Source organism: Ovis canadensis, chromosome 9 (assembly GCF_042477335.2).
Source record: "Ovis canadensis isolate MfBH-ARS-UI-01 breed Bighorn chromosome 9, ARS-UI_OviCan_v2, whole genome shotgun sequence".
Taxonomy (NCBI): Eukaryota; Metazoa; Chordata; class Mammalia; order Artiodactyla; family Bovidae; genus Ovis; species Ovis canadensis.
The window spans coordinates 97,838,516-97,863,619 of NC_091253.1; positions in this window are offsets into that span (position 1 = coordinate 97,838,516).

The window sequence follows — 25,104 nt, forward strand, 5'->3', positions numbered from 1 at the left end:
GATTTTCTTGGTGTTCTTTACCCACATGTGTACACTATGGTATCTTTAAAACCATACTGCTCTCTCTCCTTCTCTTTTTGCTTTCTCTTCAAAATATCATGACAGTGACTTTAGCAGTTGTTGTTGTTCAGTCACTAGGTCATGTCCAACTCTTTGCAACCCCATAGACTATAGCACGCCAGGCTTCCCTGTCCATCACCAACTCCTGGAGCTTATAAACTCATGTCCATCGAGTTGGTGATGTTATCCAGCCAGCTCATCCTCTGTCACATCTTTTTCCTTTTGCCTTCAATATTTCCCAGCATCAGGGTCTTTTAAAATGAGTCGGTTCTTCACATCAGGTGGCCAAAGTATTGGAGTTTCAGCTTCAGCATCAGTCCTTTCAATGACTATTCAGGACTGATTTCCTTTAGGATGGACTGGTTTGATCTCCTTGCAGTCCAAAGGACTCTCAAGAATCTTCTCCAGCACCACAATTTGAAAGCATCAATTCTTCAGTGCTCAGTTTTCTTATGGTTCAATTCTCACATCCACACATGACTACTGGAAAAACCATGGCTTTGACTATATGGACTTTTGTTGGCAAAGCGATGTCTCTGCTTTTTAATACACTGTCTAGGCTTGTCATAGCTTTTCTCCCAAGGAACAAGCATCTTTTAATTTTGTTGACAGTATATCATGAAATTAAAAGGAAATTAATTATATCATGAGAACCCTATAAACAGTATATCCTCCTGACTTTTCCATAAAAAAAGTATCTTATCTTAACTCCCCTTGATGGACATGATAGATACTGTTATACTCCAAACACTTGAACATTTAGGCATCTAAAAAAAGAAAAAAAAATTCACATAAATCTATATTGCAGGAAATTCTACTTATACTAGGTATGGAAGTATCTGAAGTTTAAAGCATATTGTTTATTGTAGGTTTCATAGAGGCATGATTAAACCATCATGATTATGGAAAATTTATTTTAGAATAATTATCTTGTTTAAGTAAAAAAGATGCTTGAAAGCAGTTTGATTGTATTAACAGCTTAATAACTATAGCCTGAACATGAAGCAGGGAGCTTTCTGAAACTGAGTCCATGTATTAATAGATGACTTATACCTAGTTGACTTGGTCATTTCTTTTAAGCAACTGGTTATACAAGAAAAAACAAATAAATAAAATGAATAACCAGATCAAATCAGTTTTTTGGCAGCATATAACAAACTAATTGGCTGAACATCTTACTCTTAAGTGGAATTTTTTTGTAGACATAGCCTCAGGAGTTTATACAAGGCACAGCTTGCTTTATTTTTATTTTGACTCGAAGTTCTGGTCTAAGATTTCCACCGCCTTTGTCTTTAATAGTTATATTGGATCATTTCTCACAGAGGCTTGCAACCTTGACTATGCCTAAAGAACAGCATTTTATTTTCTTAAAGAAAATTATGACCTCTATGAGGCACGGTCCTAAGGTAATGAGATGTTTCTTATACTTCTTGTAAATTGGCAGTGAAGGTAATTCTAAAACAGAAGTTCCAAACAACGTTTGAATAATGGGAGCTTTGTTGCATAAAGCATAAAGCACTCAACATCTGGATACAACCATATTAAAGGACAAGGCTTGTTTTGTTATAGAAGTTCTGACATACCCTTGTTGCAAAACGAAAACAAAAGCAGAACAACAAAATGTCTATCATATTCTTTTTTTTTTCCCTCTTCTTGTATTAGCTGTTGTTGTGTTACAGAACACTACAGATGCCGTGTTTCCCTGCAAGATGCTTTGATTTAAATGTTTTGGATAAGTTGGCTTGTTAATTATAGTTTAGGCCACTAGTGATATAAACTTGCTGTAAGTGAAAGAGACAGCAAAATAGGTTTGTTAAAGAGACTGAGCAAAAAGATGAGGGAAAGAGTCGGAACGACCTAATTCTTCAAGTCTGACTCTAAACTCAGTTTATGAGGTAAGGTTACAATGTCGATCCTCAAGGGTCCTATGTTATCTAATCCAGCTTCTGAGGGTAGGAGAAAAGGGATATGTTGTGGGAAGAAGAACTACTTAGAAATACAAGAGGAAACAGAGCAGTCCCTGGCGCTCCCAGGGACAGGCTCCTGGGGGAGTGTGACCAGCGCAGAAGCTAACGTGTACTTGGGCTTAACTCTGTTATAACTTGTGATTATAATTTATCTGTCAAGTTCATTTCAAATGGTTTACTCCTGCTTTTTCTTTAAATGAGAACAAAAGAGAAAAAATAGAGAAGAATGGCTGAGGTTTTCACCCAGGACTCCATATCAAACTTTTTGGGTATGGGGAAGAAAGCATTGATAATATCACTCTGACATCTCCTAATCTACTTACGATTAGAACCAATTCAATCTTCTTAGTATGAATGAGCATATATAGACTAAATCAGATAATTTGCTTATTTCCTCCAACTATCCTTGTTCATGAACACTTCAAAAAGGTAAGAAGACCTCAAGAGCTTAATCAACTACTGAGGCAGTCTGATTCCTCCTTGCTTTGTTGACATTGTCTTTTTGCTGTATGTGAATTTGGAAAAGTTGTGGAATTAGGGGAAGAAGTATAATTTAAAGATAGGTGAGAATGAAGGTTCCTTTGAAGCATATATATGAAATCTAGAAAAATGGTACTGATCAACTTTTTCAGGGCAGAGATGGAGGCACAGACATAGAGTCTGGACTTGTGGACACCGTGGGGGAAGTAATGAAAAGGGTGAAAATGTTAGCTGCTCAGTGGTGTTTGACTGTTTGCAACCCCATGTACTGTAGCCCACCAGGCTCTTCTCTCCATGGAATTTCTTAGGCAAGAATACTGGAGTGGGTATGCTCTTCTCCAGGGAATCTTCCTTACCCAGGAATCTAACCTGGGTCTCTTGCATTATAGGCAGATTCTTTACTATCTGAGCCACCAGTGGGCAGGAAATGGTGGGACGATTGTGATAGCAGTATTAACATATATATACTACCCTGTGTAAAATAGATACCGAGTGGGAAGGTGCTATATAACACAGGGAGCCCACTCCAGCACTCTGTAATGATCTAGAGGGGTGGGATGGGTGGGGATGGGAGGGGGGCCTAAAAAGGAGAGGGTATATTATATTTACTTATGGCTGACTCACACTGTTGCACTGAAGAAACCAACACAGCATTTTAAAGCTATTACTCTCCAATTGAAAACAAAAGTGAATATAACATTCAGAAAACTAAGATCATGGCATCCGGCCCCATCACTTCATGGCAAACAGATGGGGAAAGAGTGGAAACAGTGGCTGACTTTTTTTTTCTGGGCTCCAAGATTGCTGCAGATGGTGATTGCAGCCATGAAATTAAAAGACACTTACTCCTTGGAAGGAAAGTTATGACCAGCCTAGACAGCATATTAAAAAGCAGAGACATTACTTTGCCAACAAAGGTCCATTTAGTCAAGGCTATGGTTTTCCCAGTGGTCATGTGTGGATGTGAGAGTTGGACCATAAAGAAAGCTGAGAGCCAAAGAATTGATGCTTTTGAACTGTGGTGTTGGAGAAGACACTTGAGAGTCCCTTGGACTGTAAGGAGATCCAACCAGTCCATCCTAAAGGAGATCAGTACTGGGTGTTCTTTGGAAGGACTGATGCTGAAGCTGAAACTTCCTTGACTTCATTTTATTTTCTTTATTTGTATATTTGCCCTCATAGCAGCATTATTCACAACAGCCAAAGGTAGGAATGACCCAAGCATCCAATGGATAAACAAAATGTAGTACATATATATATATATATGTATAGATATGTATAGATATGTGTGTATATATATGTGTGTGTGTGTATATATGTATATATATGTGTGCGTGTGTGTGTATATATATTATTCAGCCTTAAAAAGTAAGGGAAGTTTTGGCTCAAGATGGTGAAGTGCAAAGACATGTACTCATCTTCTCCTGCAAGAACACCAAAATTGCAACCAGCTGTTGAACAACCATTGACAGGAAGACACTGGAACCCATCAAAAAGATACCCCATGTCCAAGGGCAAAGGAGAAGTCTCAATAAGATGCTAGGAGGAGCACAATCATGATAAAATCAAATCTCACACTCACTGTGTGGGTGACCAACAAACTGAAGAACAGTAATACCAAAGAAGGTCTTGCACTATTGTGAAGATTCTAGGCCCCCTATCAGGCTTCCCAGGCTGGGGATCTAGCAAAGGGACTGGAGATCCCCAGGGAATCTGACTTTGAAGGTCAGCAGAATTTGATGACAGAACTTTCACAGAACTGGGGGAAACAAAGAATCCACTCTTGGGGAGCACAAACAAAACTTTGGGTGCACCAGGACTGACCCAGGGAAAAGGAGCTGTGATCCCACAGGAGACAAGCTAGACGCATGGGTGTTTGAGGTGTCCTGTGGAGATGTGGGTTGGCAGTGACTTGCTGTGGGGACAATGCACCACCAGCGGCAGTCCTGGGAGGAGTATGTTGGCATAAGTCCCCTCAGAGGTTGCTGTTAGCCGTACCGTAGAGCCTGTAGGTTCTAGGACTGAGTTGTCTCAGGCCAAACAACTAACAGAGAGGGAGTATAGCCCAACCCCTCAGCAGACAACTGGATTAAAGATTTGCTGAGTACTCTCTTGCCCACCAAAGCTAGACCCAGTTTCCTCACAGACAGTTCCTCCCATCATGAAACTTGCACAAGCCTCTATCATCATCTAAAAGATGGCAGACAGAAGAAGCAAGAAATACAATTCCATAGCCTCCAGAATGTAAACCACAATCATAGAAATGTAACCAAAATGAAAAGAAGTAGGATTTTGTTCAAGATGAAGGAACAAGATAAATCCCCAGATAAAGAGCACAATGAAGTATATACAGATAGGCAAGCTTCCAGAAAAATAATTCAGAATAATGATAGGGAAGATGATCTAGGATCTCAGAAAAAGAATGGAGGCAAAGATTAAGAAAATGCAAAAAATGTTTACCAAAGACCTAGAAGAACTAAAGAACAAACAAACACTGATGATGATCAATACACTAGAAGGAATCAATAACAGAACAACTGAGGCAGAAGAACAGATAAGTGACTTGGAAGACAGGATGGTGGAAATCACTGCTGCAAAATAGAATATATAAAAAAAGAATGAAAATCAATGGGGAGAGCCTAAGAGACTTCTGGGACAACATTAAATGCACCATTATTTGCATTAATGGGATCCCAGAAGGAGAAGAGAGAAAGGATCTGAGAAAATACTTGAAAAGATAATAGCCAAAAACTTCCCTAACATGGAAAAGGAAATAGTCAGCTAAATTCAGGAAGAACAGAGTCCCAAGCAGGATAAACACAAGGAGGAACACACTGAGACACGTAGTAATCAAACTGACAAAAAATAAAGACAAAGATAAAATATTAAAAGTGACATGGGAAGAAAAGACAAATAATATACAAGGAAAATCCCATAAGATCATCAGCAGATTTCTTGACAGAAATTCTACAAGCCAGAAGGGAATGGCATGACATAGTCCAGTGATGAAAGGGTAGAACCTACAACCAAGAATACTCTACCCAGTTGCTGCTGCTGCTGCTGCTAAGGTGCTTCAGTCCTGTCTGACTCTGTGTGACCCCATAGACAGCAGCCCACCAGGCTCCACTATCCCTGGGATTCTTTTTTTTTTTTTTGTCCCTGGGATTCTCCAGGCAAGAACACTGGAGTGGGTTGCTATTTCCTTCTCCAATGCATGAAACTGAAAAGTGAAAGTGAAGTTGCTCAGTTGTGTCTGACTCTTTGCGACCCCATGGACTGCAGCCTACCAGGCTCCTCTGCCCATGGGATTTTCCAGGCAAGAGTACTAGAGTGGGGTGCCATTGCCTTCTCCAACTCTACCCAGTATGATTCTCAATTAGATTTGATGGAGAATTCAAAAGTTTTACAGACAAGAAAGAGTTAAGAGATTTCAGCAGCACCAAACCAATTTTACAACAAATGCTAAAGGAACTTCTCTAGGTAGGAAACACAAGGGAAGGAAAAGATCTACAGAAAATAAACCCCAAACAATTAAGAAAATGGTAACAGGATCATACAAATAGATAATTACCTTGAATGTGAAAGTGAAGTCGCTCAGGCTTTATCATCTGAGCCACCAGGGAAGCCCTTACCTTGAATGTAAATGGATTAAATGCACCAACCAAAAGACATAGACCAGCTGAGTGGATGCAAAAACAAGGCCCATAGATATGATGTCTACAAGAGAGCCACCTCAGACCTAGAGACACTTACATATTGAAAGTAAGGGAATGTGAGAAAGTATTCCATGCAATGGAATTCATAAGAAAGCTGGAGTAGCAATACTCGTATCAGACAAAATAGACTTTAAAACAAAGACTGTTATAAGAACACTACGCAATGTTCAAGGGTTCAGTCCAAAGAAGAACGCTACATAATGATCAAGAGCTTGATCCAAAAAAAGGATGTAACACTTACAAATATATATGCAGTCAGAATAGAAACACCTCAATCCATAAGGCAAATTCTAACAAACACAAAGGTAGAAATTAACAATAACACAATAAAAGTAGGGGATTTTAATGCCCTACTTTCATCAATGGACAGATCATCTGGACAGAAAATTAATAAGGAAACCCAAACCTTAAATGACACTTTAGATGACTTGAACTTGATTGATATTTATAGAGAATTCCACCCAAAAGCAGCAGACTACACATTTTTCTCAAGTGTAAACATAACATTCTCCAAGATTCACCACATGCTGGGCCCCAAGGTGAAATTTGGTAAATTTAAGAAAATCAAAATTATACCAACCATCTTTTCTGATCACAATGCAGTATGATTAGAAATAACTGAAGAGGGGGAAAAAAAAAAACTCTAAAAAACACAAACACATGGCAGCTAAACAACATGCTACTCAACAACCATTGGATCACTGAAGAAATCAGGAAGGGAACAAAAAAATACTTAGAGACAAATGAAAATACAAGCAAAATGGCCCACAGCCTATGGGATGCAGCAAAATCGCTTCCAAGAGGGCAGATTATCGCAGCACAATCTTGCCTCAAGAAACAAGAAAAATCTCAAATGAAAAGCTAAACTTACACCTAAAACAACTGGAGAAAGAAGAACAAGCAAAACCTTAAGTTAGTAGCAGGGAGGAAACCATAATGATCAGAGCAGAAATAAATGAATTAGAGACAAAGGGAACAGTCAATGAAACTAAAAGCTTGTTCTTTGAAAGGAGATACAGAAGTGATAAACCTTCAGCCAAATTCACCAAAAAGGAGAGGAAGAAGACTCAAATCAATAAAATTAGAAAGGAAAACGAAGTTACAACCGACTCCACAGAAATACCAAGCATCATAAGAGACTCCTTTGAATAACTGCATGCCAATACAATGCGCAACCTGCAGAAATTCTTAGAAATGTACAGTCTCCTTAGATGGAATCAGGAAGAAAAAGAAAATATGAGGAAACCAGTCACAAGCACTGAAGCTGAAACCGTGATTTAAAACCTCCCAACAAACAAAAATCCAGGACCTGACGATTTCACAGGTGAATTTGTCAAACATTTAAAGAAGAGTTAACTGTTATCTTTCTGAAACTGCTCCAAAAAATGCAGACGAAGGAAAACCTCCTAACTCATTTTATGAGGTCACCATCATCCTGATACCAATACCAGACAATGATACCACAAAAAAAAAAAAGATAATTACAGGTCAATATCACTGATGAACATATATACAACAATCCTCAACCAAATACTATCAATCTGTATACAACAAGACATTAAAAAGATCATACACCATGATCACATGGGATTCATCCCTGGGATGCAAGGATTTTTCAACATCCACAAATCAATGTGATACACCATATAAATAAATTGAAAGATAAAACCCATATGATAATCTCAATAGATGCAGAAAAATCTTTTGACTAAATTCAGCACCATTTATGATAAAAACACTCCAGAGAGTGGGCATAGAGGATATATACCTCAACATAATAAAAGTCATATACGACAAATCTACAATTAGCATCATCTCAGTGGTGAAAAGCTGAAAGCATTCCCTCTACGATTAGGAACAAGACAGGTACGACCACTGTCACCACTTTTATTCAATATAGTTTTGCAAGTCTTAGCTACAGCAATCAGAGAAGAAAAAGAAATAAAGAGAATCCAAATGGAAGAGAAGAGCTTAAACTATCACTGTTTATAGATGACGTGATACTATACATAGAAGACACTCTGAAAACTACAAGATGCTGATGAAAAAAATCAAAGAATACATAAACAGATAGAAAGATATACCATGTTTGTGGATTGGAAGAATTAATATTGTTAAACTGACTATACTACCCAAGGCAATCAACAGATTCTATGCAATCCCTAATAAATTAGCAATGGCATTTTCCACAGAACTAGAACGAAAAATCTCAAAATTTGTATGGAGACACTAAAAATTCAAAAGAGCCAAAATAGTCTTGCAAAAGAAAAATGGAGCTGGAGGAATCAGGCTCCCAGACTTCAGACTATTCAGACTATAAAGCTCACTCATCAAAACAGTGTGGTACTGGCACAAAAATAGAAATAAAAATCAATGGAAAAGGATTGAAAATTCAGAAATAAACCCATACACCTACAGTCAATTAATCTATGACAAAGGAGGCAATATTATACAATGTTGATTGGAAAGATGGTCTCTTTGAAATGATTCTGGAAACACTGGACAGTCTCTATACACAAAAATAAGCTCAAAATGGATTAAAGGCCTAAATGTGAGACAGGACAGTATAAAACTCCTAGAGGAAAATATAGAACACTCTTCTGACATAAATCAGAGTAACATCTTTTTTGATTCATCTCCCAGAATAAAAGAAATAAGAACATAAATAGATAATTGTGACCTATTTAAACTCAAAAGCTTTTGCATAAAATAACAAAGGAATCAATAAACAAAATGAAAAAAACAACTCACAGATTAGGAGAAAATATTGCAAATGATATGACCAATAAGGGATTATTCTCCAAAATTTAAGAAATAGCTTATGACACATAGCGTCAAAGCAAGCAGCTCACACAAAAAAAACGGGTAGAAGAGCAGAATAGACGTTTCTCCAGGGAGGACATATCGATGGCCAACAGGCACATGAAAAGATGTTCACTGCTAGTTATCAGAGAAATGCAGATCAAAACTAGGAGATATCACCTCAAATGGTCAGAATGGCTATCATCAAAATATTCACAAACAACAAATGCTGGAGAGAGTGTGGAGAGAAGCAAACCCTTCCATACTGTTGGTGGGAAAGGAATTTGATACAGCCACTATGGATAAAAGCCTCTGGTAAATCGCTTCAGTCATGTCTGTTTTGCAATCCCATGGACTGCATCCCACCAGGCCCCTCTGCCCATGGGATTTTCCATCCCCTTCTCCAAGGGGATCTTCCCAACCCAGGGATGGAGCCCATGTCTCTTATGTCTTCAACATTGGCAGAAGAATTCTTTACCACTAGGACCACCAGGGAAGCTTGGATGCTCCTTACATAAGTAAAAATAGACTTACCATATGACCCAGCAATCCCACTCCTGGGAGTATATCCAGACAAAAACATGATCTGAAAGGATACACAAACCCCAGTGTTCATCGCAGCACTGTTTACAATAGCCAAGACAGGGAAGCAACTTAAATGTTCATTGACAGAGGAATGAGTAAAGAAGATGTATACAATGCAATACAATGTGTATTCAATGGACTATTCCGTTCAGTTCAGTCGCTCAGCCGTGTCCGACTCTGTGACCTCATGAATAGCAGCACGCCAGGCCTCCCTATCCATCACCAACTCCCAGAGTTCACTCAGATTCACATCCATTGAGTCCGTGATGCCATCCGGCCATCTCATCCTTGGTCGTCCCCTTCTCCTCCTGCCCCCAATCCCTCCCAGCATCAGAGTCTTTTCCAATGAGTCAACTCTTCGCATAAGGTGGCCAAAGTACTGGAGCTTCAGCTTTAGCACCATTCCTTCCAAAGTAATCCCAGGGCTGATCTCCTTCAGAATGGACTGGTTGGATCTCCTTGCAGTCCAAGGGACCCTCAAGAGTCTTCTCCAACATCACAGTTCAAAAGCATCAATTCTTCGGTGCTCAGCCTTCTTCACAGTCCAACTCTCACATCCATACATGACCACTGGAAAAACCATAGCCTTGACTAGATGGACCTTTGTTGGCAAAGTGATGTCCCTGCATTTTAATATGCTGTCTATGTTGGTCAAAACTTTCCTTCCAAGGAGTAAGCGTCTTTTAATTTCATGGCTGCAGTTACCATCTGCAGTGATTTTGGAGCCCCCCAAAATAAAGTCTGACACTGTTTCCACTGTTTCCCCATCTATTTCCCATGAAGTGATGGGACTGGATGCCATGATCTTCGCTTTCTGAATGTTGAGCTTTAAGCCAATTTTTTTCGCTCTCCTCTTTCACTTTCATCAAGAGGCTTTTTAGTTCCTCTTCACTTTCTGCCATAAGGGTGATGTCATCTACATATCTGAGGTTATTGATATTTCTCCCGGCAATCTTGATTCCAGCTTGTGTTTCTTCCAGTCCAGCATTTCTCATGATGTACTCTGCATAGAAGTTAAATAAGCAGGGTGACAATATGCAGCCTTGACGTACTCCTTTTCCTATTTGGAACCAGTCTGTTCCATGGCCAGTTCTAACTGCTGCTTCCTGACCTGCATACAGATTTCTTTGCAGCATGTCAGGCTCCTCTGTCCTCCACTATCTTTTGCTCAAATTCATGTCTATTGAGTCTGTGATGCTATCTAGCCATCTCATCCTCTCCTGCCCCCTTTTCCTTTTGCCTTTAATCTTTCTCAGCATCTGGGTCTTTTCCACTGAGTTGGCTGTTTGCATCATGTAGCCAAGGTATTGGATCTTCAGCTTCAACGTCAGTCCTTCCAAAAAATATTTGGGTTCATTTCCTCTAGAATTGACTGGTGTGATCTCCGTGCAGTCCAGGCAACTCTCAAGAGTCTTCTCCAGCCTCACAATTCAAAAGTATCAATAGTTCGACTCTCAGCTATCTTTATGGACCACTCCCACATCCATACATGACTACAGGAAAAGTCATAGCTTTGACTCTACAGATATTTACAAGCAAAGTGATAAATCTGCTTTTAATACTCTGTCTATATTTGTCATGACTTTCATTTAAAAGAGCAAACATCTTTTAATTTCATGGCTGCAGTCACTGTCCCCAAGGATTTTGGAAACCAAGAAAAGAAAATCTGTCACTGCTTCCCCTTTTTTCCCTTCTATTTGCCATGAAGTGATGGGATTGGATGACATGAAGTTAGTTTTGTTTTTTTTTTAATGTCGAATTTCAATCCAACTTTCTCAGCCTCCTCTTATTCTCATCAAAGGGGCTCTTTAGTTCCTCTTCACTTTCTGCCATTAGAGTAATATAACCTGCATATCTGAGGTTGTTGATATTTCTCCTGGCAAACTTGATTCCGGCTTGTGATTCATTCAGCCCAGCATTCCACATAACATATTCTGCATAAAAATTAAATAAGCAGGATGATACTATGAAGCCTAGTCATACTTTTCCAGTTTTAAATCAGACCACTTCTGTTACTTTATTATTCACATAGAGGTTTCCTGAGAGACAGGTAAGGTCAAGATCTCCCATCTCTTTAAGAATTTTCCACGGTTTGTTTTGATTCACACAATGTCTTTAGGGTAGTCAGTGAAGCAGACATAGATGCTTTCTGGAACTCTGTTGCTTTCTCCATTATCCAGCAGATGTTGACAATTTGATCTCTGGTTGCTCTGCATTTTCTAAACCCAGATTGAACATCTGAAAGTTCTTGACTCATGTACTGCTGAAGCGTGGCTTGAAAGATTTTCAGCATAACCTTGCTAGCATGTGAAATTGGGGCAACTGTATGGTAGTTCAAACATTGTTTGACATTGCCCTTCTTTGGGATTGGAATAGAAACTGATATTTTCCAGTTATGTGGCCACTGCAGAGTTTTCCAAATTTGCTGACATATTGAATGTAGCACTTTAACAGAATCATCTTTTAAGATTTTAAAGAGCTCAGCTGTAATTCCATCACCCCCACTAGCTTCGTTCATAGGAATGCTTCCTAAGGCCCACTTGACTTCACACTCCAGGATATTCAGCACTAGGTGAGTGACCACACCATTGTGGTTATCCCAGTCATTAAGACCTTTATTGTATAGATCTTTTGTGTATTCTTGCCACATCTTCTTAATCTCTTCTGCTTCTTTTGGGTCCTTACAATTTCTGTCATTTATCTAGTCCATTCCTGCATGAAATATTCCCTTGTTATCTCCAATTTTATTGAAGACATCTCTAGTCTTTTCCATTCTATTGTTTTACTCTATTTCTTTGCATTGTTCATTTAAGAAATCCTTCTTATCTCTCCTTGCTATTATCTGGAACTGTGCACTCAGTTGAGGATATTTTTCCCTTTCTCCCTTACCTTTCTTTTCTTCTTTTCTCAGCTATTTGTGAAGCCTCCTCAGACAATCACTTTGCTTCTTGCATTTTTTTTTCCTTGGAGTTGATTTTTGTCACTGCCTCCTGTACAATGTTACAAATCTCTCTCCATAGTTCTTCAGGCACTCTATCCACCAAATCTAATCCCTTGAGTCTATTCCTCATCTCCATTTTATAATTATAAAGGGATTTCATTTGCATCATACCTGAATGGCCTAATGGTTTTCCCTACTTTCTTCAATTGAAGCCTTAATTTTGCAATAAGGAGCTCATGATCTGAATCACAGTCAGCTCCAGGTCTTGTTTTTTCTGACTGTATACAGCTTCTCCGTCTTTGGCTGCAAAAGGCATAATCTGAATTTGGTACTGACTATCTGGTGATGTTCATGTGTAGAGATGTCTTTTGTGTTGTTGAAAAAGGGTGTTTGCTATGACCAGTGTGTTCTCATATCAAAACTCTTAGCTGTTGCTCTGCAGATTCATTTTGTATTCTGATCCCCTATGATGAAAAACACATCTTTTGAGGGTGTTAGCTCTAGAAGGTGTTGTAGGTCTTCATCGAAATGATCAACTTCCACATCAGTGGTTGGGGCATAGACTTGGACTACTATGACACTGAATGATTTGTCTTGGAAACAAACTGAGATCATTCTGTGGCTTTTGAGACTGCACACAGAAACTGCATTTTGGAATCTTTTGTTGACTGTGAGGACTACTCCATTTCTTCTAAGAGATTCTTGCCCACAGTAGTAGATATAATGGTCATCTGAGTTAAATTCACCCATTCCCATCCATTTTAGTTCACTGATTCCTAAGATGCCAATGTTCAGTCTTGTCATCTCCTGCTTGACCACGTCCCATTTACCTTGATTTGTGGACCTAACATTACAGAGTCCTCTGCAATACTGTTATTTATAGTATAGGACTTTACTTTCACCATAAGACACATCCATAGCTGAGTGTTGTTCCCGTTGTGACCTACCTATTTCATTCATGCTGGAGCTATTTGATAATGCCCTCCACTCTTCCTGAGTAGTATATTGGAGACCGTCTGACCTGAGGGGCTCATCTTCCCACTTCTCATCTTTTCCCCTTTATTCCTAGTGTCCATGGGGTTCCTGTGACAAGAATGCTGGAGTGGGTTGGTATTTCTTTCTCTGGGGGATCACATTTTGTCAGAACTCCTCCCTATGACCCGTCCATCGTGGCTGGCCCTGCGTGGCATGATTCATAGCTTTGCCGCTTTGCCATGATAAGGTTATGATCCATGAAAAGGAAAAATAATAGAGATAGAAAGTAGAATGGGAATTTTCAGGATCTGGGAGGAGGAGAGAATGGGATGGGGTGTTATTGTTTAATGGGTACAGAATTTCTGCTTGAAAAGATAAAAAACTTCTAGAAATTGATGGTGATTATTGCTGTACAATAATGTGAATGAACTTTATGCCAGTGAACTATACCTTTCCAAACAGTTAAAATAGTAAATTTTAACAAAAGGGTCACATGTGCATACTCATTGACCCAAACTAAGAAAGAGTCAACATACCTAGTTGGGGAAAGAGCTGATTTTATATAAAAAGAACCAACTTCTCTAATTCACCTACTGAAAATTATTTTCATAATATAGTAAGCAGACCAGACATTGGTTAATCTGAACCCAAACACTGAGAAAAATCCGTACCACTGAGGTTTTGTGGAAATGAATTTATTATGAGTTATTCTAATTTTATAATTTTGACAAGATTTTTGGTTTAATTCAATTTTAAATAGTTGATATTACTCAAAGTGCATAGTAAAGATCACATGTTTGAATCCTAGAATCCAGTTCTCTGAGAAGCAGTTTGAAGTCTGACACTCAGGGGTAAGCTCTTTGAGTGTTACTCGATTTAGTTGGACATTGTTGAGACCTAATCTTTTGAACTGTGTTTCTTGTTGCGGAGTAACACCCTTGTTTAATAGCCAAGTAAAATGTTCACTCCCCTTTTTCTCCCTTCACAGTTAGTGGAGAATGATGGAGCCTGGATGTCCCATAGATAATTATTTAAGAGAAAACCAGATAATGTCTTTATTATAAATCCACATGTATAATAGCAAATCTTTTTTTTTTTTTTTGAAGCATGATTAAAATATTTGGAAAACACGTACATGAAAATAAAGTCAATTTTACCTGGAAGTTTTCCTACTGTACTACATTTTTTTCACTGACTCTGTTTGAGGAAATGATTATAGTACAAATTGGAGTATTTTAAACATATATTAAAGGTGAAACTATTAAAAAATACAGGTCTAAAGTGTCCAACAATGATCAATTAGCTTGTTTAGTACTGTTAAATTTCACATGGCTAGTTATATGCAACTGCTACATGTCAAATCTTGCAGGTTACTACATGTCAAGTTGAGAAATATATTACATTCCAATTTTTAAAAGGAACTACCTCTTGAGTAGTATACTGATAAAAGAAAAATAAAGTGTTAAAAGGTCCCAGTGGTATCCTAGCAACTTATTTAGGGTCTTGGAAATAAGGACCTGTGCATTGAATCAATTCCAGGAATTCCTAGCACTAGCCAGTGTTGAGATGGGGAAACTGCCAAGTCAAGGAAGAGAGGTGATAATTATTATATGCCTGGTGGTGTTATTAATGAGCTAACTTCTTCCATTTTGTCTTCTCCAATGAACAGAAGGTTACTAGAGTATTGGTTAGTGCTGTTTCTCCACAGAAAAGTTCATTTCCACCCAAAATTAACAATGAGTTGATGAATGTATAGTGGATATTTACTATAAAGCTTGAATAGTTACATAAGGCATGTTGTTTAAACTTATTTACAAACTTTTAAATAGGTCATGTAGACCAAGAAATAAGACCAGCACTGTAAGGTAACAAAAACATTTATTTGGGGTCTTAAGAATGGCAATTCAGGAGACAAAGATCTGAGTAGAAGCCCAAATGTTTCCTGAGGAGAGGTGGGTTTCCTCTAGCGTGCTGCAGTCCATGGGGTCACAGAGAGTCTGACATGACTGAGTGACTGAACTGACTGACCTGAAACCAAAGGGTAAAAGGAGGAGCTTACATAGGCGGTTTTGTAAGAATTGTGATTGGTGCTGGTGGACAAGAACCATTCTTTTCTACACATGATTGGCTGCTAAGATTGTTACTGTCCAAAGTTCACTATTTAAGTGTTCTTTTGGATGTTGCAGCCCAGTTCAAAGTTCATGTTCCATCCAGGTGCAGAACTGCCTAGGCCCTGCTTCCCCGGTGGCCTCCTGGCATCATTTTAGTGCCCTTTGGCCTTACAGAATCTGTTTAATCATGCCTTTACAATATTATTACCTGTATTTTACAACTGAGGAAGCTGATATTCACAAAGACAAAATGAATTATCCTAAATGGTTTATCTAGTCACCAGCCTAACTGAGATTGGAACCCATGCCCCTGGGGTGCGTTGGAGAAACACAAATGCACAGCTGCTGCTGATAAGTAAAGATGAATACATCATTTGTAATATAAATCAGTTCTATTCATCCGTGGGTTTGCAGATCAACATAGCTACCCAGGAGAATTCTGGACTATCACATGCAGTTTCTTCTCTAGGTTAAAGGATGTGTGTGCTTTGTTCAAAGTTAGTCTAATTCAGTTCTCAAGGAACTACTGCTCCATTGCTTTTATATTTCTGAGTCTCTCTTTCTGTCTTTTTGATTTAATACTGTAACATCTAAACACATTTTTTCCAGACTCTTCTCTGATCTTCAAGTACTTCTAACCTACCCCAACATTGACAAGATTCCTGGGCAGAAATGATCTCTCTTGGGCTTTTCTGTTGAAATGAATTGATTCCAGCCTTTAATCTTTGAAAATAATGGTCAGTTTCCACAATTTCACATTTGTTTACTTAAATGCACAGACTCCTTCTGTCTTGCAAAATCTGGTCCAGGTCAGCATGTACTGATAACCTACAAATCAAACCCCAGGATCTTGCACAGGAATAGTTCTGTCTTTATTTGTTTTCCAATTAGTCTCTGCATACCATCAGGTTTGTAATGGATTCACTCCAAGTTGTTGGCCAGAAGTGATTTAAATTCTTGCCTGACTGACTTCCACTCAACATCTCTTAAATTGGTAGAAGAGGCTCAGTGACAGTAACTCAGGCTTGTTTGTTGTTTTCAAGATTAACTTGAAATGCACTATAGAAGAACTCACTTAAAGGTATAAATTATGGTGAACAGATTTCAAAGAATTAAATAATTTTGAAAAATTATGCTTTTACATAATATAGAAGTAAACAAAGAAGTTTACTCTATCACAAGCCAACACAATCTGTTTACAAAAAACCAGATGTGCTAATGTCTTTTATGTCTCTATATTCCTTTCCCTGGAGTCTATTCTTTAGAAAAATATTAAAATGGTACATGCAGAATTAATTCTTTTACAGATGAATCTTTAATATTTTTCAACTGTGAGATTATCATATAGAAGAACAAAAAGCCACAAATAATGCAAACCTTCCTACTGTGATTGAAAAATTTGGCTGTGTATAAAAGCTGTCACCTGTAATTGCAGAGTCAGAATAAATTGTGGCCTAAAGGCACTTGAACAGAAGGTCTAATGAACCTTAAGTCTCACAAAGTGGCATAATGTGTGGCCATTAAGTTTATAAAAAAGGGTGTACAGCTTGCCACCATGGAGCCACCAGAGCGGCTGGATTATGTGTGGAACGTGACCTTGTAGACTGCATATGTTTCTGCATATTGTAACCGAAGTGAATTCAGAAGTAAAAGCTGTTTATAAAAAGTACAAAAACTAAGCTCTATTGTAGGCATTTATTTGGTACTGGAGTCTCTTTCTGTACATACCTGAGGTTACATGGGTATTTGCCCGACTTGTTTATAATTTAAATGACCATTTCTTTTTCAAACCATTTTAAAGGTTTTACTTCAACTTAACACTTTGCTTATTTAATATGTCATGTGGTTCCTGCCGACTCTGTTACACAAACACTGAAAAAGCAGCAAACACCAGATACAAGCACACACAGCAGTTTCATCCCACACCCTAGAGTTCGGGACCTTTAGAGCCGTTGAATCAATGTTTATGCTCATATGAGAAAGTTGGTTTTGGATGTGGTACCAAACTTTGTGGAAATTTCTTCTTCATTTAACTAGATTGAGCACCAAGCAAAATAACACTTACTGACTGAACAGAATCACAATGTGAAATTCCAGCGAACTTGCCGCGTGGGCTATTACTTCCACAGTGTCAGGATCTTCAGGACAGGGAGCACAATATGGAACTGAGTCATACCTCCCTTTGCAGATGCATCCTGCGTTTTTGGAAATTGGTTGCCATGCACATTTCCATTGATTTTCACCATTCCTAATTAGAAATAAGAAAGAAATGTCATGAAAAAATATTGTTTTTGAAGACTAGATGGAAAAGATATCTAAAATGAATGTGATTTTTCATTGCCTAAATCTGCCAGAACTGAAAAGTTATTAATCATGGACTAAAATCCAAGTTAAAAATAAAATAAAGTGAGCACTGCATAGCAGTCTGAGTATCCATATTGAAATACTGCTCCACTGAGAAGCTAACTTATCTATAAAATATTTTTGGTATATTTAAAAACTTGAATTCACTATGTTGAAGTTAATAAAGTTAATACAGTTAATAAAGATCTGATATAGCTTTTATGTATCCTCAGTGAACAGAGCAGTAACAGATGAAAATATAAATTAATATTTATTATTGTAGGATATGGAAATTGGCAGTAATTTCTAGGAACTGAGATCCTAATTTTTTTTTAACCTTATTATAATATCCTCTTGATTGTTAGTACTAGAAATGAAGTGGCAGCTGTTGAGGGAAGGCTGTGTGTGTCTTCCGATACAGTTTTGCTAGGACTTTTAGTGTAACTCACAAGGAGCAAAGGAATATTAAAGTATTAATTAAATGTGAGTTTCAGCTGAAATAACTATATTATGGTTTGTTGTTCAATTGCTAAGTCATACCTGACTCTTTGAAACGCTATGGATGGAAGCATGTCAGGCTTCCCTGTCCTTCACTGTCTCCCAGAATTTGCTCAAACTCATGTCCATTGAATGGGCTTCCCTTGTGGCTCAGCTGGTAAAGAATCCACCTGCAATGATGCAGGAGACCTGGGTCCTATCCCTGGTTTGGGAAGATCCCCTGGAGAAGGAAAAGGGTACCTACTCCAGTATTCTGGCCTGGAGAATTCCATGGACTGAAATCCATGGGGTCGCAAAGAGTAGGACACGACTGAGCGACTTTCACTTCACTTCATGTCCATTGAGGCAATGATGTTATCCAACCTTCTCATCCTCTGTTGCTGCCCTCTTCTCCTGCCTTCAGTCTTTCCCAGCATTAAGGTCTTTTTCAATGAGTTGACGCTTTGCATCATGTAGCCAAAGTATTGAAGCTTCAGTTTCAGTCTTTCCAATGAATATTCAGGGTTGATTTCCTTTAGGATTGACTGGTTTGATCTTCTTGCTGTCAAAGGGACTCTCAAGAACAAAATTCAACAAAGTTCAAAACCATCAATTCTTTAGCATTCTGTCTTCTTTGTGGTCTAGCTCTCACATTCATACATGACTATAGCAAAAACCATAGCTTTGACTAGAGGAACCTTTGTTGGCAGAGTGTTGTCTCTGCTTTTTAATACACTGTCTAGGTTTGTCATAGCTTTTCTTCCAAGGAGCAAGCATCTTTTATTATGGCTGAAGTCACTGTCTGCAGTGATTTTGGAGCTCAAGGTAACATTATCTGCCACTGTTTCCATTTTTTCCCCATCTATTTGCCATAAAATGATGGCACCCCATGCCATGATCTTATTTTTTGAATGCTGAGTTTTAAGCCAGCTTTTTCACTCTTCTATTTCACCTTCATTAAGAAGCTCTTTAGTTACTTTTTTTTAGTATCATCTGCATATCTGAGGGTGCTGATATTGCTCCTGGAAGTCTTGATTCCAGATTGCCAATCTTGATTCCAGATGTTGTGCCTGATTCTATTCAAATTATGTTCTTTCAAGGATATAAGTAGAAGTATTATTTTGAAGTATTGATTTAGCAAGCTTTTTGGAAATTACAGTTTGCTGTGATTCTGGATTTTATTTTATAAATGTCTTTGCTGATATAATTTTCACAAACATGAAGTGTAGCTGTTTCCTAGAAGGTAAAACCTAAGACAAAGATGTCTATCCAATGGTAGAATGGAGTCAGTTTTACACAGAAATGAGTACATTATTTATGGTGTTTTTTCTTATAAAACTACTGTACATTTTAAACAGATGATGTTAGGAAAGTATTCTAGGTACTTTTTTAAAGTTCAGATTAGAGGAAAAACAGGAAAATATGGAGTTTGTCTAAGCAAAGAAAAAAGCACAACCATGACAAAAATTGAAGTGAACTCTTTTGTGATTTTCATCTTTTGTCATTTTCAATGATAATTTGATACACTATTTCTGCATGTCTCTGTTCCTTTAAAAAGGAAATTAAAGTATCCTCTTAAGAATTGAAAGGATCATTTCTGTGAAAAGACTGTGAGACCTTGTAATATATCTACTGCTGCAAATCTCCCAATATCAGGAAATTCAATGCTATATCAGGCTGCTAAATCATCATGTGGACCCCAGCGCACTATCCTCTTCCAACTAAGGCTCCATATAAAGCTATGCTCGTTTAAGACATAAGCAGAATCATACAATCTTCATCTTTTCCAATAAAAATGTTTTAACAAAGCAGCAATTCTGAAAAGTAATGCTTTGGAAGAAGAGGGGAAGACATATCTAATGTGAGTGCTATTTTTTATTTGCATAAATCTGCCAGGTAACAATCACAGACTGTAAAGTATATCTGGTAAACCCTTACTTAGCCGTCAATACTGAGGTCAGAATTCTTTACTTTATCTGACTAAAGGTTGTAGTGTACTAGCAAAAACGTAATTTTTAAAATTTGAATTCAACAAGGGGGTTGCTAATTTTTTACTTTGCAAAGTGAAGGTATTAACGTCAAATAAAACAAGTAACAGACCATTTACTACAATCATATCACTTCAGTTAAAACAAAACAAAACAAACAGTTCAACACCAAAAAGGAAGAATGTGATTAAAAGCAAAACAAACAATAAATTAGCCTTTTGGAATCATCAGTCTATGTTTCTTGTTTATCTCATTTTCTTCTGGGCTCACAAAACTTCATTCAGTTCAGTTCAGTCGCTCAGTGGTGTCCGACTCTTTCCCACCATGAACTGCAGCACACCAGACCTCCCTGTCCATCACCAACTCCCGGAGTTCACTCAAACTCATGTCCATCGAGTCGCTGATGCCATCCAGCCATCTCATCCTCTGTCGTCCCCTTCACCTCCTGCCCCCAATCCCTCCCAGCATCAAAGTCTTTTCCAATGAGTCAACTCTTCGCATGAGGTGGCCCAAGTACTGGAATTTCAGCTTTAGCATCATTCCTTCCAAAGAACACCCAGGGCTGATCTCCTTTAGAATGGACTGGTTGGATCTCCTTGCAGTTCAGGGGACTCTCAAGAGTCTTCTCCAACACCACAGTTCAAAAGCATCAATTCTTCGGCACTCAGCTTTCTTCACAGTCCAACTCTCACATTGATACATGACCACTGGAAAAACCATAGCCTTGACTAGATGGACTATTGTTGGCAAAGTAACGTCTCTGCTTTTGAATATGCTTTCTGGTCATAACTTTCCTTCCAGGAAGTAAGCTTCTTTTAAGTTCATGGCTGCAATTGCTATCTGCAGTGACTTTGGAGCCCCCCAAAATAAAGTCTGACACTGTTTCCACTGTTTCCCCATCTATTTTCCATGAAGTGATGGGACCAGATGCCATGATTTTCGTTTTCTGAATGTTGAGCTTTAAGCCAAGTTTTTCACTCTCCTCTTTCACTTTCATCAAGAAGCTAAGGCCTATCCTATGTATTCTTGCCTCCTCTTCTTAATATCTTCTGCTTCTGTTAGGTCCATAATATTTCTGTCTTTTATTGAGATGTTAAGAAGAGATGGCAAGAAAACACAGAACTATACCAAAAAACAAAAACAAAAAAGACCTTCATGACCCTGATAACCATGATGGTATGATCACTCACCTAGAGCCAGACATCCTGGAATGCAAAGTCAACTGGGCCTTAGGAAGCATCAACTACAAATAAAACTAGTGGAGGTGATGGAATTCCAGTTGAGCTATTTCAAATCCTAAAAGATTATGCTGTTAAAGTGCTGCACTCAATATACCAGCAAATTTGGAATACTCAGCAGCAGCCATAGGACTGGAAAAGGTCAGTTTTCATCCCAATACTAAAGAAAGGCAATCAAAGAATGCTCAAACTATAGCACAATTGCACTCATCTCACACACTAGCAAAGTAATGCTCAAAATTCTCCAAGACAGGCTTCAACAGTACATGAACCATGAACTTCCAAATGTTCAAGCTGGATTTAGCAAAAGCAGAGGAGCCAGAGATTGAACTGCCAATATCCGTTGGATCATAGAAAAAGGAAGAGAGTTTCAGAAAAACATCTATTTCTGCTTTATTGACTGCCAAAGCCTTTGACTGGGTGGATCACAACAAACTGGACAATTCTTAAAGTGATGGGAATACCAGACCACCTGACTTGCCTCTTGAGAAATCTGTATGCAGGTTAGGAAGCAACAGTTAGCACTGGATATGGAACAGCAGACTGGTTCCAAATAGGAAAAGGAGTACGTCAAGGCTGTATATTGTCACCCTGCTTATTTAACTTATATGCAGAGTACATCATGAGAAATGCTGGGCTGGATGAAGCACAAGCTGGAATCAAGATTTCTGGGAGAAATATCAATAACCTCAGATATCCAGATGACACCACCCTTATGGCAGAAAGTGAAGAGGAACTAAAACACCTTTTGATGAAAGTGAAAGAGGAGAGTGAAAAAGTTGGCTTAAAGCTCAGCATTCAGAAAGCCAAGATTGTAGCATCTGGTTCCATCAGTTCATGGCAAATAGCTGAGGAACAGCGGAAACAGTGACAGACTTTATTTTTGGTAGCTCCAAAATCACTGCAGATGGTGAATGCAGCTATGAAGTTAAAAGACGCTTGCTCCTTAGAAGAAAAGTTATGACCAACCTAGATAGCATATTGAAAAGCAGAGACATTATTTTGCCAACAATGGTCCCTCTAGTCAAAGCTATGGTTTTGCCAGTAGTGATGTATGGATGTGAGAGTTGGACTATAAAGAGTGCTGAGCACTGAAGTATTGATGCTTTTGAACTGTGGTGTTGGAGAAGACTCTTGAGGGTCCCTTGGACTGCAAGGAGATCCAACCAGTCCATCCTAAGGGAAATCGGTCCTGGGTATTCATTGGAAGGACTGATGTTAAAGCTGAAACTCCAATAGTTTGACCACCTGATGTGAAGAGCTGACTCATTTGAACAGACTCTGATGCTGGGAAAGATTGAAGGCAGGAGGAGAAGGGGATGACAGAGGATGAGATGGTTAGATGGCCTCACTGACTCAATGGACATGAGTTTGGGTAAACTCCGGGAGTTGGTGATGGACAGGGAGGCCTGGCGCGCTGTGGTTCATGGGGTCACAAAGAATCGTACATGACTGAGCTACTGAACTGAACTGAACTGAACTGAACTGAACATTAAGACACTAGGGTGTGATAATTTTTTACTCAGTGTAGAAAATGAATACAATTGCAAAAGAAGTTCATAGTATATTACCTTTTCAAAGCCAAGCATGCAAAGTATAAAAGACTATGATTCATTTTTCATTAAAAATGTATATATCTGCATAGAAAAATAATTGTAATATAGATTTCATATATTAAGAAATGTGGTTAACCTTGGGAACCAACTGTCCAATATATGCTCTCATTTATATGTATATATAACCTTATCTTCGACTTCCTTGGTGGCTCAGATGGTAAAGCGTTTATCTACAATGCTGGAGACCTGGGTTTGATTCCTGGGCTGGGAAGATCCCTTGGAGAAGGAAATGGCAATCTACTCCAGGACTATTGCCTGGAAAATCCCATGGACAGAGGAGCCTGGTAGGCTACAGTCCACGGGGTTGCAAAGAGTCAGACCTTATCTTCATAATATCCCAAAGATAATTATTGTTATTGTCATTTATGTCAGTTGGATGATCTTTACTTTTCCTTTTTAGGTTTTCATGTATTTTCTAAATTATTAGAGTCAACATGTTTTTCTTTGATTGTTAGATAAGAATAAAGAGAACTTATTTTATTTTTGAGATTGTTTAAAATTTGAGATTGTGTTTTGAGAATGTTGAGATTGTTGAGCCCCTGGAGGGGGCCTGGGCAACCAAGCCCCAGGTTTAGCAACATTCCAAATTTTACATGACAAAACCAACAGCATTAACAGAAAACCAGAGCTGCTTTCCTCATCTGGTCACAGACTGAGGAGCAAAGCAGTTGGCAACCAGAACTGAAATCTTTTCAGTCTCACCCACAGAGCAAAGGCACTTCCTGGGACTTTTTCCCAATTGGGACTCCAGAGATGCTGTGACATGGGACTTCCCAGGGCTGACTCAGTCTGTTCAGTTCAGTTCAGTTCAGTTCAGTTCAGTTCAGTCATACAGTGATGTCAGACTCTGTGACCCCACGGACTGCGGTAGGCTGGTCTTTCTTGTCCATAACCAACTCCTAGAGCTTGTTCAAACTCAAGTTCATTGAGTTAGTGATGCCATCCAACCATCTCATCCTCTATAGACCCCTTCTCCTCCTGCTTTCAATCTTTCTCAGCATCCGGGTCTTTTGAAAGGAGTCAGTTCTTTGCAATGGTGGCCAAAGTATTGGGAGCTTCAGCTTCAGCATCAGTCTTTTCAATGAACATTCAGGACTGATTTCCTTTAGGATTGAATGGTTTGATTTTCTTGCTGTCCAAGGGACTCTCAAGAGTCTTCCCCAAAACCACAGTTCAAAAACATCAATTCTTTGGCACTCAGCTTTCTTTGTGGTCCACTCTCTCATCCATAAATGACTACTGGGAAAACCATAGCTTTGACTATATGGATCTTTGTATGTAAAGCAATGTCTCTGCTTTTTAATATGCTGTCTAGGTTTGTCATAGCTTTTCTTTCAAGAAGCAAGTGTCTTTTATTTTCATGGCTGCAATAACTGCAGCATCTGCAGTGATTTTGGATCCCAAGAAAATAAAGTCTGTCACTGTTTCCATTATTTCCACTTCTATTTGCCATGAAGTGATGGGACCAGATGCCATGATTTTAGTTTTTTGAATGTTGAATTTTAAGCCACTTAAACTTTTTCACTCTCCTCTTTCACTTTCATCTAGAGGCTCTTTAGTTCTTCTTCACTTTCTGCCATAAGGGTACCATCATCTGCATATCTGAGGTCATTGGTATTTCTCCCAGCAATCTTGATTCCAGCTTGTTCTTCATCCAGTCTGGTATTTCACATGATGTAATTTGCATATAAGTTAAATAAACAAGGTGACAGTATATAGCCTTGACATACTCCTTTCTGAATTTGGAACCAGTCCACTGTTCCATTTCCGGTTCTAACTGTTGCTTCTTGACCTGCATACTGATT